Source organism: Salvelinus namaycush, chromosome 3 (assembly GCF_016432855.1).
Source record: "Salvelinus namaycush isolate Seneca chromosome 3, SaNama_1.0, whole genome shotgun sequence".
Lineage (NCBI taxonomy): Eukaryota > Metazoa > Chordata > Actinopteri > Salmoniformes > Salmonidae > Salvelinus > Salvelinus namaycush.
In genome coordinates, this window is record NC_052309.1 from 46,348,657 (window position 1) to 46,362,442 (window position 13,786).

Sequence of the window (13,786 nt, forward strand, 5' to 3'; positions counted from 1 at the left end):
AAGAGCAGAGATTTGCAGTAATACGTTGAATCCCCTGCAGTTGAACTGTGTATGTAGCTGAAAACATGCTAAATATGTTCTGTATTATTGGAAAATGAACAAAGGGCCATTACACATCATAATATATGTGTTGGTTCGGCACCTTGTAATTATAGAGGAACGGCAATTATGATCCTGAAGAGTGCCTTTTTTAATTGAATACATTACAGAAAAGTATTATTCACAAAACATTAAGGAACACAGCTTCACCGTTTTGAATGGTTAACCCTACGGTACGGTACATCTGAGATTGATTCTATTCAAGCAGATGAGGAATGAAAAGGACAATTGCTTTGAGTGAGTTTGTTTAGCCATGTAGTCATACTATTTTCAGCCAAACTCAAATCATTCTATCAAAGTCTCTTCGTGGTGGCCAAACACAGAATTTGAACTCAAACTCAATTAAATGTCCCGGCTGAAAGTTGGATTATGCCCTATCCTTCTCTCGGACTTAAATGTTAACTTTTGCCTGAGCTCTCCTCAGATCCAAAGGCGTCACTTTTGCATAGCGATATTCTTGTCTGCCAGCATGTTGGTCCTTCAGCATTATGACTGCTTCCTCCCGGAGAGACACCCCTTATTTTGGCTCCCTCGCAAAACAGTTCATGTGATGGATGAGATGTCAGGGGGTATTTGAAGTGAACGATGCTGTGGCGCCTTCCAGGATAAACCAGCACACTCATCTTAGATCACCCAGGAGGGAGCGGGCTCTACTCATCCCACAGTGCAGAGGGCATAAGAGTGCACTCACACTCTGGCCACTGAAATGGTTGGAACCAGGACAGGGGTACTCAGGAGTCTATACTCCTTGAAAAACATTACAAGTTAACCTGGCTTTGGTTCATGCCTGGTTGAAATCCACCAGATTCACCTTTAGTAATATTTTTTTTTTTATAATGTCACTCCAGTTGTTAAGGTGAAATTATCTCCTGAATCGTGGGCAGTTCCAAGAGCGAAAAGAAATCAGCAGCTTTGTCTCGGTGAGTCTCTTGAGTACTTCTAGCTTGCCCAATGCTGTTTGAAAAGCTAATTTAAACCAGGAGATGGATGAGTGGCAAGATGAGTGGATGACACCTGAGTGAGAGCTCCTTAATAGTGATTACCCACCACAACCCTCTTAGAATGTCCCATAATACTGCTGAAAGCCAATATAGAGAGGCTTAGTGGCTGATTGAATGCAGCTTTTATGGCCGTTTGATGGGGTGTGATACGTACCGGGAATGGTTTTCCGGGTGGCTCTTTCCCTGGTTTGCTAGCTACCTTTCGCTGCCCATCTGATTCAGCCGTGGCGGAGCGCTCTGCGTCCTGAGTCATTAAGATTTCCACCTTTTTTCATTGGAATGTCTCTTGGCAGACAGGAGGAATGGAAAGACCGTCTGCTCCAAACCATGCTGGGAATTGGAATAACGTGAACCACAGGCATTACATTGCCTTTTCACCATGTGCCGACTCCAAAAGGACATTACCCTAGTTTAGCTAGTACAAAACGTGCATCTTGATGTCATTCATTAGTGTCTGTCTACTCTGAAGACCTCCACTATGGGTTGAGTGATGGGACCTCTGTTAGAAACCATGCATACAGTGTAACGTTAAAGGGAGAAAGAACCCATCCAAAGCTGAAAAACGATGGATATGCATGTCACTGATACTTAACTAGAGAAAAAACAAAACGGTATTTTTGCCTCAATAAATATATAAATGATCATCTTAAAACAAATACTATGACTGTAAATAAGGAAGGTTTTATAATTTTTTTATTCATTTTGAGTTTCTTTGTTTGGGTTAAGTATTCAATCGGAAGTACTTTGCACTTTCTTAAACTGTTCCCTCTGTTTGTGTTTTACTTGCATTAAGTCCTTTTAACACCCCGACACTGTTAGAAGGACAATATGTTTTCTCTCACTCTATTTTCTTTGATTGACAATGCCATGCAGTTACTTTGAGTTGTGGTAAACCAAAAAGGCCATATATATATACCTCCCTCTCGAGTGAAAATGGTATATTTGTACACTATCTGAATAAGTACTGTTTTGGTTTGTAATAAAGCATTTGATGAAGAGCCACTTGGTTTGATTGTTCTCTACTTCAGATATGCAGACACACATATCGGTTTCCTGAACACATTAAGCCATTTCAATGGAGATGTTCTACTGTCCATGCTTTTTGGTCTAGGACTTAATTGGTGTCTGGGAAACTGGCCGTAAAGTATAGAAATACACATACTAGTGCCTGGAGTTGATCTAGCCTAGCGGTTAAGGCCCCTGCCTCAGACACATGCATGATCCCCCTACCTGTGTGGGATTGAATCCAGGCCTTTTTGCCTCGGTATCTCCCTTCTATTCAAGCCTGTCACTGTCTCCCCCCCAAAACTCAAAAAAATACATATTTAAAAAAAAAAGAGTACATAGACGAGTTCCCCTTGACATCTCAGATCATTCTACAATTTGACCCCTGGGGGTTTCTCAGACACAGACAATATCCACAGAGCCAATCAGAATACAGACCATTCCATCTCAACATTTGATGGGGCAGTGAAGGGCATATTAGACGGCTGACCATAAAGTTGCTGTGTGAAACACCAGATGGAGTCTGCGTGCTGTTGTGCCCTTGAGCGCGGCTCTTCAACGAAGTGGGCTCGCAAACAATGTCCATCTGTACAATGTCCCTCCAGATTAGGGTGTCTACAAGCAAAGTCATAAATAACCATTATAATCATGGAAACTGCTGGACAGTGAGACAGCTGACCTTCTAATTGATCAAATGAGGATAGTCAATTTGCTGTGACTCTGCAGCAACACACAAGAACAACAACCAACCAACCAACCACTGTCCTCAAGATTCCCCATCTGTTTGTTTCATTGGCAATGACACTGTAGACTACTAACAAAATATTGGAAACACCAACATAAAGTGCCTTAATAGGGTGTTGGGCCACCACGAGCCGCCAGAACAGCTTCAATGCGCCTTGGCGTAGATTCTACAAGTGTTTGTAACTTAATTGCAGGGATGCGATACCATTCTTCCATGGGAAATTCCATAATTTGGTATTTTGTTGATAGTGGTGGAAAACGCTGTCTCAGCATTCCAGAATCACCCATAACTGTTCAATTGGGTTGAATTCTGGTGACTGAGACACACACACACACACACACACACCCTTTAAATCCCCTACATTCCTTTGAGACATCTCTTCCAAAGTCACTGAGATCTCTTTTTCTAGCCATGGTAGCCAAAATAATGGGCAACTCTGCATTTTTATACATGACCCTAAGCATGAAGGGATGTTAATTGCTTAAGTAATTTAGGAACTACACCTGTGTGGAATCACCTGCTTTCAATTTACTTTGTATCCCTCATTTCCTCAAGGTTTTTGTTTATTTTGGCAGTTACATGTACATATACTAGTAATACATGCAGAAACATTCTCTGGCCAACTAGAGCGCTCATTTTACAATAAGAAGGGCAATGAGGCACTCTAGTGGTAAACAATAGCCATTTCATTACACAGTGTGTGATACTGTTCTAAAACCTCTCCTCAGGGACCCTCAGCCATTGATCTATTCCAGAGCTAGCACACCTGGGGTGTATTCATTACGTCTTTCAATGGGAAGCATTTACCGCTTGAGAACCAAATGGAAGCAAACAAAGCAAGTGGAACGAAACGGGACCTACCTGAATTTGTCCAATAGAAACTTGTTTTCGTTGCAAAACGTTTTCCGTTTGGAATAAATGGTTTCTGTTGCAAAACAGTAAATAAAAGTAACCTGTACAAGGAATGTTGTTGTAGTTGAACTGGTCTGTTGGTTTCTTCTATAGGTTGGCCTACTTTGAACATCATTGCAGACAGTTTTAAAGCTTTTGAAAAAGCTAGTAAGTGCATGTGACAGGATGGGAACAATAACAAATATTATATATTGCAATCTTCAGTTGGCTCCTTTTTCCTATATTAAAATAGTTGTGTTATAATGCTTACTTCATTGAATGTATAGGCCTTTTCACACTGCATTGTTTGTAGCCCTGGGCTATCTTAGCCCCAGGCTAAGACTGGCCCTGAGCTAGCTTATCCTGTGTTCACACTAACATTTAATAACCCAGGCCTAAGCTTTTCACGTGGGCTAAGGATTGACACTTGTATTCCAAAGCTCTGGGCTAACGGACAAACACATCCATGTGACCAACAATCTATCTCTGCCACGCAAACAATGTTATAAGTAAGGTATTTATTAACACATGATGTCCTCTTGCTTTTAGCCGGGCATTGTGTTTCCATCGGTGACGGTTTGTAAACCTCACTGTCTGCCTGTCTGACCTTGGAAACAAAGTTTCACTTTTGAAATGGGATCTCACCCTTGTACAGAGAATGCTGTGCACGTACGAGACATAAACGTTTCTGATCCAGGCAAAATCATGCAATATTATAATCATGGATAGTAATATCTTATTAAATGTCAATTGAAAAGCTATGAAAACAGATGGAAATTGTGAGAACACATTAGCCAGCCTGCATAGCAACCGTTTTTGTTAGCCATATCAACCAAAGTATTTGCACAGATGAGTATATATTTTGTTTTTTTTATCAGGTTTTTGTCCTCAGATGGAATAATTAAATAGTATACATTTACTTATCAAAATAGCTGCAGAACGCATCACAAGCCTATGCAAATTCAGTGAAAGTGCAGCTTTTGTGATTGGAGAATGAAAATTATATGCGTTGTTCTTGACCCCGTTTCAAACTGGATATTTTGGTACCGTGTTTCTGGGGCTAGCCCCGAAAAGTTGGTGCCAACCCTGCCGGTGCAGGGCCAAATAGCCCTGGGCTAAGAATGGTGCTAGCCCACTTTAGAACGTGCAAGGCTCTTAGCAATGGGCTAAGGAGCAGTGTGAAACATCTGTAAATTATGTCTTTTCAACTTTCATTCAGAACCGAAAATGAAACTGATTTCCAGGTCCAGACAATACGCATTTTCAACGTCAGGAAAATACATATTTTCAATGTCCGGAAAATAAGTATTTTAAACATCCGTAATTAAAATTGGCGATGTAGAAAAATGTATGAATAGGGAGGCCATACTCCAGTACAGTAGGTGGTGGTGTATGCACCTCTCGGTTGTGATCCCCCAAAATACACATTTAAACAAGAAGAAAAAATGCTGCAATACACATGATGTATCAAATCCAGAGGAGGGAGTAAAAAAATCGGATTGATCATGAATTGTCAGCATTTGTTAGCAGATGTGACTCACACAAGGCTGTTCCATTTCAAAGACTCTATTAAGCTCTTGCTTCCTCCCTCTGCCTTTCAATAAATGCTCTTAAGTTTCAAATGTGTGGTTGTGAATGTTCTGTGCTTTAATGAATTTATGACCATAAATTATTACAAATGTTATGTGTTTGGTTTGAAATACACTGAACATGTTTCGTGAGCTGAAAAAATGTTCAATAAGCACAAAAAGCTTATTTCTTTCAAATGTTGCCCCATGGTGGTGGTGGCATTATGGTATGGACTGTCACACCCTGGCCTTTGTTATATTGATTTTCTTTATTAGTTTAGTTAGGTCAGGGTGTGACATGGGGGTTGTTTGTGTGTTTTGTCTAGTTTAGGGTGTGTGTATTGTTTAGGGGGTTTTGAAGATGTATGGGGTTGTGTTCAGTGTAGGTGTTTAGGAAGTCTATGGTTGCCTGGTTTGGTTCTCAATCAGAGACAGCTGTTTATTGTTGTCTCTGATTGGGAGCCATATTTAAGGCAGCCATAGGCTTTAGGTGTTTGTGGGTAATTGTCTAGGTTCTATGTTGCATGTGTGCACTTAGTTCGTTTTAGCTTCACGATCGTTTGTTTTTGTTCGTTTAATAAGTGTTTGTTTTTTCTTCATTAAAAGAAGATGTCTTTTTTCCACGCTGCGCCTTGGTCCACTCATTCGTCTCATAACAATCATGACAAAATTACCCACCAAAAAAGGACCAAGAAGCGTGTCAAGCAGCAGCAGGAGCTATATACACAGGATTCTTGGACTTGGGAGGAGATACTGGATGGTAAGGGACCTTGGGCACAACCGGGAGAATATCGCCTCCCTCGTGAAGAGCTGGAGGCAGCTAAAGCCGAGTGGAGGCGATATGAGGAGGCAGCACGGAAGCAAGGCTGGAAGCCCGTGAGTAAAACCCAAAAATGTCTTGGGGGGGGGGTACAAGGGAGTGTGGCGAAGTCAGATAGGAGACCTGCGCCAACTCCCTATGCTTACCGTGGAGTACGGGCAGAAACCGTGTTATGCAGTAGAGCGCATGGTGTCTCATGTACGTGTGCATAGCCCGGTGCGGGTTATTCCACCTCCCCGCACTGGCAGGGCTAGATTGAGTATTGAGCCAGGTGCCATGAAGACGGCTCAACGCGTCTGGTCTCCAGTGCGTCTCCTCGGGCCGGCATACATGGCACCAGCCTTACGCATGGTGTCCCCGGTTCGCCTACACAGCCCAGTGCGGGTTATTCCACCTCCCCGCATTGGTCGGGCGACGGGGAGCATACAACCAGGTAAGGTTGGGCAGGCTCAGTGCTCAAGGGAGCCAGTACGCCTGCATGGTCCGGTATATCCGGCGCCACCTCCCCGCCCCAGCCCAGTACCACCAGTGCCAACACCACGCACCAGGCTTCCAGTGTGTCTCCAGAGCCCTGTTCCTCCTCCACGCACTCGCCCTATGGTGCGTGTCTCCAGCCCGGTACCACCAGTTCCGGCACCAAGCCTCCTGTGCGTCTCCAGAGTCCTGTGCGTCCTGTTGCTGCTCCCCGCACTAGCCTTGAGGTGCGTGTCCCCAGCCCGGTACCACCAGTTCTGGCACCACGCACTAGGCCTAATGTGCGTCTCCAGGGTCCAGTATGCCCTGTTCCTTCTCCCCGCACTAGCCCTGAGAGGCGTGTCCCCAGCCCGGTACCACCAGTTCCGGCACCACGCACCAGGCCTACTGTGCGCCTCAGCAGGTCAGAGTCGGCCGTCTGCCCAACGCCGCCTGCACTGCTCGTCTGCCCAGCGCCGTCTGAGCCGCCTGCCTGCCCAGCGCCATCTGAGCCGCCTACCTGCCCAGCGCCATCTGAGCCATCCGTCTGCCCAGCGCCATCTGAGCCATCCGTCTGCCCAGCGCCATCTGAGCCATCCGTCTGCCCAGCGCCATCTGAGCCATCCGTCTGCCCAGCGCCATCTGAGCCATCCGTCTGCCCAGCGCCATCTGAGCCATCCGTCTGCCCAGCCCCATCTGAGCCATCTGTCTGTCCCGAGCCGTTAGAGCCGCCAGTCTGTCCCGAGCCGTCAGAGCCGTTCGTCAGTCAGGAGCCGCCAGAGCCGCCAGTCAGCCAGGATCCGCCAGAGCCGCCAATCAGCCAGGATCCTCCAGAGCCGCCAACCAGCCAGGATCTTCCAGAGCCGCCAACCAGCCAGGATCTTCCAGAGCCGCCAACCAGCCAGGATCTTCCAGAGCCGCCAACCAGCCAGGATCTTCCAGAGCCGCCAACCAGCCAGGATCTTCCAGAGCCGCCGGTCAGCCATGAGCAGCCAGAGCCGCCGGCCAGCCATGAGCAGCCAGAGCCGCCGGCCAGCCATGAGCAGCCAGAGTCGCCGGCCAGCCATGAGCAGCCAGAGTCGCCGGCCAGCCATGAGCAGCCAGAGTCGCCGGCCAGCCATGAGCAGCCAGAGTCGCCGGCCAGCCATGAGCAGCCAGAGTCGCCGGCCAGCCATGAGCAGCCAGAGTCGCCGGCCAGCCATGAGCAGCCAGAGTCGCCGGACAGCCATGAGCAGCCAGAGTCGCCGGCCAGCCATGAGCAGCCAGAGTCGCCGGCCAGCCATGAGCAGCCAGAGTCGCCGGCCAGCCATGAGCAGCCATGAGCAGCCGGCCAGCCATGAGCAGCCATGAGCAGCCGGCCAGCCATGAGCAGCCATGAGCAGCCGGCCAGCCATGAGCAGCCATGAGCAGCCGGCCAGCCATGAGCAGCCATGAGCAGCCGGCCAGCCATGAGCAGCCATGAGCAGCCGGCCAGCCATGAGCAGCCATGAGCAGCCGGCCAGCCATGAGCAGCCAGAGTCGCCGGCCAGCCAGCCAGGATCCGCCAGAGCCGGCCAGCCAGCCAGGATCCGCCAGAGCCGGCCAGCCAGCCAGGATCCGCCAGAGCCGGCCAGCCAGCCAGGATCCGCCAGAGCCGGCCAGCCAGCCATGATCCGCCAGAGCCATCTGCCAGTCCGGAGCTGCCCCTCAGTCCGGAGCTGCCCCTCAGTCCGGAGCTGCCCCTCAGTCCGGAGCTGCCCCTCCGTCCAGTAGCACCCTCTGGGATGGTATTCAGTCCGGGACTCGCCGTTCCAGAGGCGCCACCAAAGCGGGTAGTGACTATGGTGGAGGGGGGTCCACGTCCCGCACCCGAGCCGCCGCCATAGGAAGGCCCACCCGGACCCTCCCCTTCTGTGTCAGGTTTTGCAGCCGGAGTCCGCACCTTTGGGGGGGGGTACTGTCACACCCTGGCCTTTGTTATATTGATTTTCTTTATTAGTTTAGTTCGGTCAGGGTGTGACATGGGGGTTGTTTGTGTGTTTTGTCTAGTTTAGGGTGTGTGTATTGTTTAGGGGGTTTTGAAGATGTATGGGGTTGTGTTCAGTGTAGGTGTTTAGGAAAGTCTATGGTTGCCTGGTTTGGTTCTCAATCAGAGACAGCTGTTTATTGTTGTCTCTGATTGGGAGCCATATTTAAGGCAGCCATAGGCTTTAGGTGTTTGTGGGTAATTGTCTAGGTTCTATGTTGCATGTGTGCACTTAGTTCGTTTTAGCTTCACGGTCGTTTGTTTTTGTTCGTTTAATAAGTGTTTGTTTTTTCTTCATTAAAAGAAGATGTATTTTTTCCACGCTGCGCCTTGGTCCACTCATTCGTCTCATAACAATCGTGACATGGACAGGCAAAGTTACGGACAACAACACAATTTCATTTTATCAATGGCAATTTGAATGCACAGAGATACCGTGATGATATCATGAGGCCCATCCGCCATCACCTGGAATAATTTTAAATCCAAGTAATGCATTTAATGTAAATTTTATTGTATTTTATTAGCATTTCAGTATATTTGCTACATTTAAAATGATCTAAATTCAGACACTTTTTTGTTCTTAAGTATATTCTTAGTATATTAGATAAAGAGCAAAACAAATATACTTTGACATGTATTTCTCATAAATTCAAAATATTTTAAATAGTATTTGAATTAGAATTCCTGAATTTCCTTTACAAAAAAGTGAATTTTAATTGTGTTTCTAGTACAGTTGAACAAGTACACTTATACTCCTTCACCATAGTAGTTATTGTCATTAGCCATGTAAAGGTTACATTGATTGACCAAGACATCATCTCAGCTATTGCTAACATACTATTTACCAAGCAGTTGCGTCTGGATTAGAAATGTACATGTAACATTGTAGAGAACTGTGCATCAGTCAGATGTCACACTTTAGTTGTAGATATTACGGTGATAAATTAACATTTCAATAAAATGTGTAATGTGTAATATGTCATTTGTAATTAAAAGTACAACATTGTTCAGTTTGAAAATGAACATCAAAACATTTGAATAAGCTAAATATGAGGAACAATATCACATTATAAATCAAACAGTTGCAGTAAAGGATGCTCGGTAACATGCAAAATATTTTTAACATGCGTTTTTGAAAGTATACTTTAAATATATTTTATGGACATTTAAGTTAAATATGTTTTTTGGAAAGGATACTTTAGTATATTTTCTTAGGATATTAAAAAGAAGCATGATCCTCAGCTGTGAATATTTCCTTATGTGGAATAGACAATCATTACCATTATCAACTTTCTCTGCTCTCTTCTGAACAGGAAATCAGAAAGTAATTCAAAACTCATGTGTAAGGAGTGCGTACTGGCGGCAGAGAAGTCAGGCGCAGGAGAGCAAAGACTGCGTTACAACGGCGCAGTTTAATAATATAAAATCACTGTGAACAAAAACAATATATATACAATGGGACAAAACCCCTTCGCACGCCAGACATAACGTGCACATACATTTACAATAAACAATTCCAGACACGGACATGGGGGAAACAGAGGGTTAAATACACAACATGTAATTAAGAAATTGGGAAAAAAATGGAAAGGTGGATCGGCGATGGCTAGAAGGCCGGTGACGCCGACCGCCAAACGCCGCCCGAACAAGGAGAGGGACCGACTTCGGCGGAAGTCGTGACATCATGTGCCTTGCCAAAATATTCATATCCCTTTATTTCTTCACATTTTATTGTTACAAAGTGAGATTAAAATGTAATCTATGCAAAATACTGTGTCAAAGTGGCCATTTTTTGTTATATATATTTTTAAAAGATTGATATAAATTAAATAACTCAAATATTGTCATTGCATAAGTATTCAGTCAAAACATGCTAGAAACACCGTTGGCAGCGATACCAGAGGTAAGTCTTCTTCTGTAAATCTCTAAGAGCTTTACACACCTGGATTGTGCAATATTAGCCCTTTATTCTTTTCATAATTCTTCAAGCTCTGTCTAAATGTTGTGGATCATGGCAAAACAGTCATTTTCAATAGATTTACAAGCAGATTTAAGTCAAAACTGTAACTTGGCCACTCAGGCAAATTCACTGTCTTCTTGGTAAGCAACTCCAGTGTAGATTTGGCCTTGTGTTGTAGGTTATTGTCCTGTTGAAAGGTGAATTCCTCTCCCAGTGTCTGTTGTTAAGCAGACTGAAGCAGGTTTTCCTCTGGGATTTTGCCTGTGCTTAGCACCATCCCGTTTCTTTTTATCCTGAAAAACTCCTCAGTATTTGACGACGTCAAGCATACCGATACCATGATGCAGCCACCACCATGCTTGAAAATAAGGTGGCAGTTACTCAGTGATGTGTTGTGTTGGATTTGCCCCAAACATAATAAGGCTTTGCATTTAGGCCCAAACTTTTTTCGCAGTATTACTTTAATGCCTAGATGCATACAAGATGTATGTTTTGGGATATTTTTGTTCTGTATATTTGTATTGTTCTTTTCACTCTGTCACTTAATCATTATTGTTGAGTCTACTGTTTTTGATCCATCCTCAGTTTTCTCCCATCACAGCCATTGAACTCTGTAACTGTTTTACTATCACCAATAGCTTCATGGTAACATCCCTTAGCAGTTTCATTCCTCTCCTGTAGTAGCTCAGTTCAGAAGGATGACTGTATCTTTGATGTGTCTGAGTGGTTTAATACATTATCCACAGCATAATAATTAACTTGACCACGCTTAAAGATATATTCAATGTCTGATTTGATATTGTTACCCTACCAATCTACCAAATCACTGTCCTTTTATGGGGCGGTTCAAAAGGCTCCCTGGTCTTTGTAGTTGAATCTGTGCTTGAAATTCAATACTTGACTGAGGGACCTTAAATATGTTGTATGTATGGGGGACAGAGGAAGGGTTAGTCACAAAAAAATCGTGTCAACCCCTATTATTTCACACAGAGTCCATGTAACATATGTGATTTGTTAAGCCAAAAGTTACTGCTAAACTAATTTAGGCTTACCTAAACAAAGGGGCTGAATACTTATATTTGAGTTATCACATTTTTATTCGTCTTACTTTGCTTCCACTTTGACATTACAGAGTATTTTCAGTTCACTGTTGACAACAAATTACAATTAAATAAATGTTAATCCCAATTTGTAATACAATAAATGTTGAAGAAATACAAAGGGTATGAATACTTTCGCAAGGCACTGTATACTTATAGTGTACTTGATCACTCACAAGCAGAGTTTCATTTTAAAAAAAATCAATGCTTCAACTTATAAACAACTCTAAATGTATTTTGAATGAATATACAAAATTGCAATTCAAGCATTTGAAAATGAAGTACAGTTTTAATGAGTAGTTTAAGTTTAATGATAGAGAACATATAGTATACTTAAAGACTGAAAACAATGAATTTAAAGTATACTTTTAATAAGTGTATTGAAGGTTGACGGTAGTATATTTATAGTATAATAAAACAGTGAAAAAACTATGACTTTAAAGTACATCTTTAATATGTGTATTGCAGTGTAAATATATTATATTTAAAGTGCAGTATACTTAAGATATACTAGAAGAGTACATCTCATATTTGAAGTATATTATTATAATTTTTGGTATATTTAAGTATACTTTAGTATACTTGTCATATATTAAAATGTACTTTTTTCCGCTTGAGGATGCATATCTATCTTCCCAGTCATGTTAAATCCATAGATTAGGGCCTAATTAATTTAGTTCAATTGACTGATTTTCTTACATGAACTGTAACTCAGTAAAATCTTTGAAATTGTTACATGTTGCATTAATATTTTTCTTCAGCGTACAATAGCTAAATTATTTATACAATAAAAAGTTTGGCTGGGTGGCAAATGGGCCGAATCAAGCGCTGATTGCGTCTGTTTGATGAGCTGAGCTGGGGATCCCTCCTTGCAGCAGCCAGGGCAAAGTGGGATAGACCATTCAAACGCAAGGTTCTACAGAGGGTAGTGCGTAAGGCCCAGTACATCACAGAGGCGAAACTTCCTCCATCCAGGACCTCTATCCCAGGCGGTGTCAGAGGAAAGCCCTGAAAACTGTCAAAGACTCCAGCCACCCAAGTCATGGACTTTTCTCTCTGCTACCGCGAGGCAAGTGGTACCGGAGCATGTCTGGGACCAAAAGGCTCCTTAACTGCTTCTACCCCAAAACCATAAGACTGCTGAACAGTTAATCAAATGGCTACCCGAAGTATTTGCATTGACCCCCTTATTTTATTATTATTTATTATTATATTTTTGCACTGACTCTCTTGCACAGGCTCGATGTACACTCACTGGACTCTATCCACACAATCACACATACTACACTGACACTCCAGCACACACACACATGGACACAGACACAAAACACATACACACACATGCATATTGACGCCACACACACATACAGTGCATTCGGAACGTATTCAGACCTCTTGACTTTTTCCAAATTTTGTTACGTTACACCCTTATTCTAAAATGGATACAATTTGTGAGAAATACATTTTTGGGCATGTGGAACATTTCTGGGATCATTTATTTCAGCTCATGAAACATTGGACAACACTTTATATGTTTGCGTTTATATTTTTGTTCAGTATAATTACAAATAATTTGTAGAATGCAAATTGACCTCAAGAAGCTAAAACATAATCATTTTAAACTTTGCTTACATTTCTATACGATCACATCTCGCTATTATATGTGAGAATAGTTACGAACAGATTTCTGAAATTATAATCACTTGGAACTGAATTCCTGGTGTTTTTACAGTCTTTTATGTCCAACCCCAAAATGTTTTATTTATTTATTTATTTAGCTCAGAAAGCTTGGGGGGCCAAATTAAAACTGTCCAAGACACATCACTTTTTTTCAAACGGTACCAAAATGTGATTGGTTCATTCCACTGTCACTCCAGAATTCTCCTCTAATAGAGTTGAATGGCAGAGGCTTTCTGTCCAGCTTCTGAAGGCCTAGCCAATGGCTGGCTGAGCTAGCCTGGTTTTTCTACCCAGTACCGCCAAAGATAAATTCTGATTGGATTTTTTTTTCTCTTCAGTATTAACCTTTCTCTTTCCAAAACAAACTGAAGAGATGAAATCAGAAGATCATAAAAATATTGAAAATATACAATTAAAACGAAATGTAAGAAAAAAAATGATGCTATAGCTAGCATT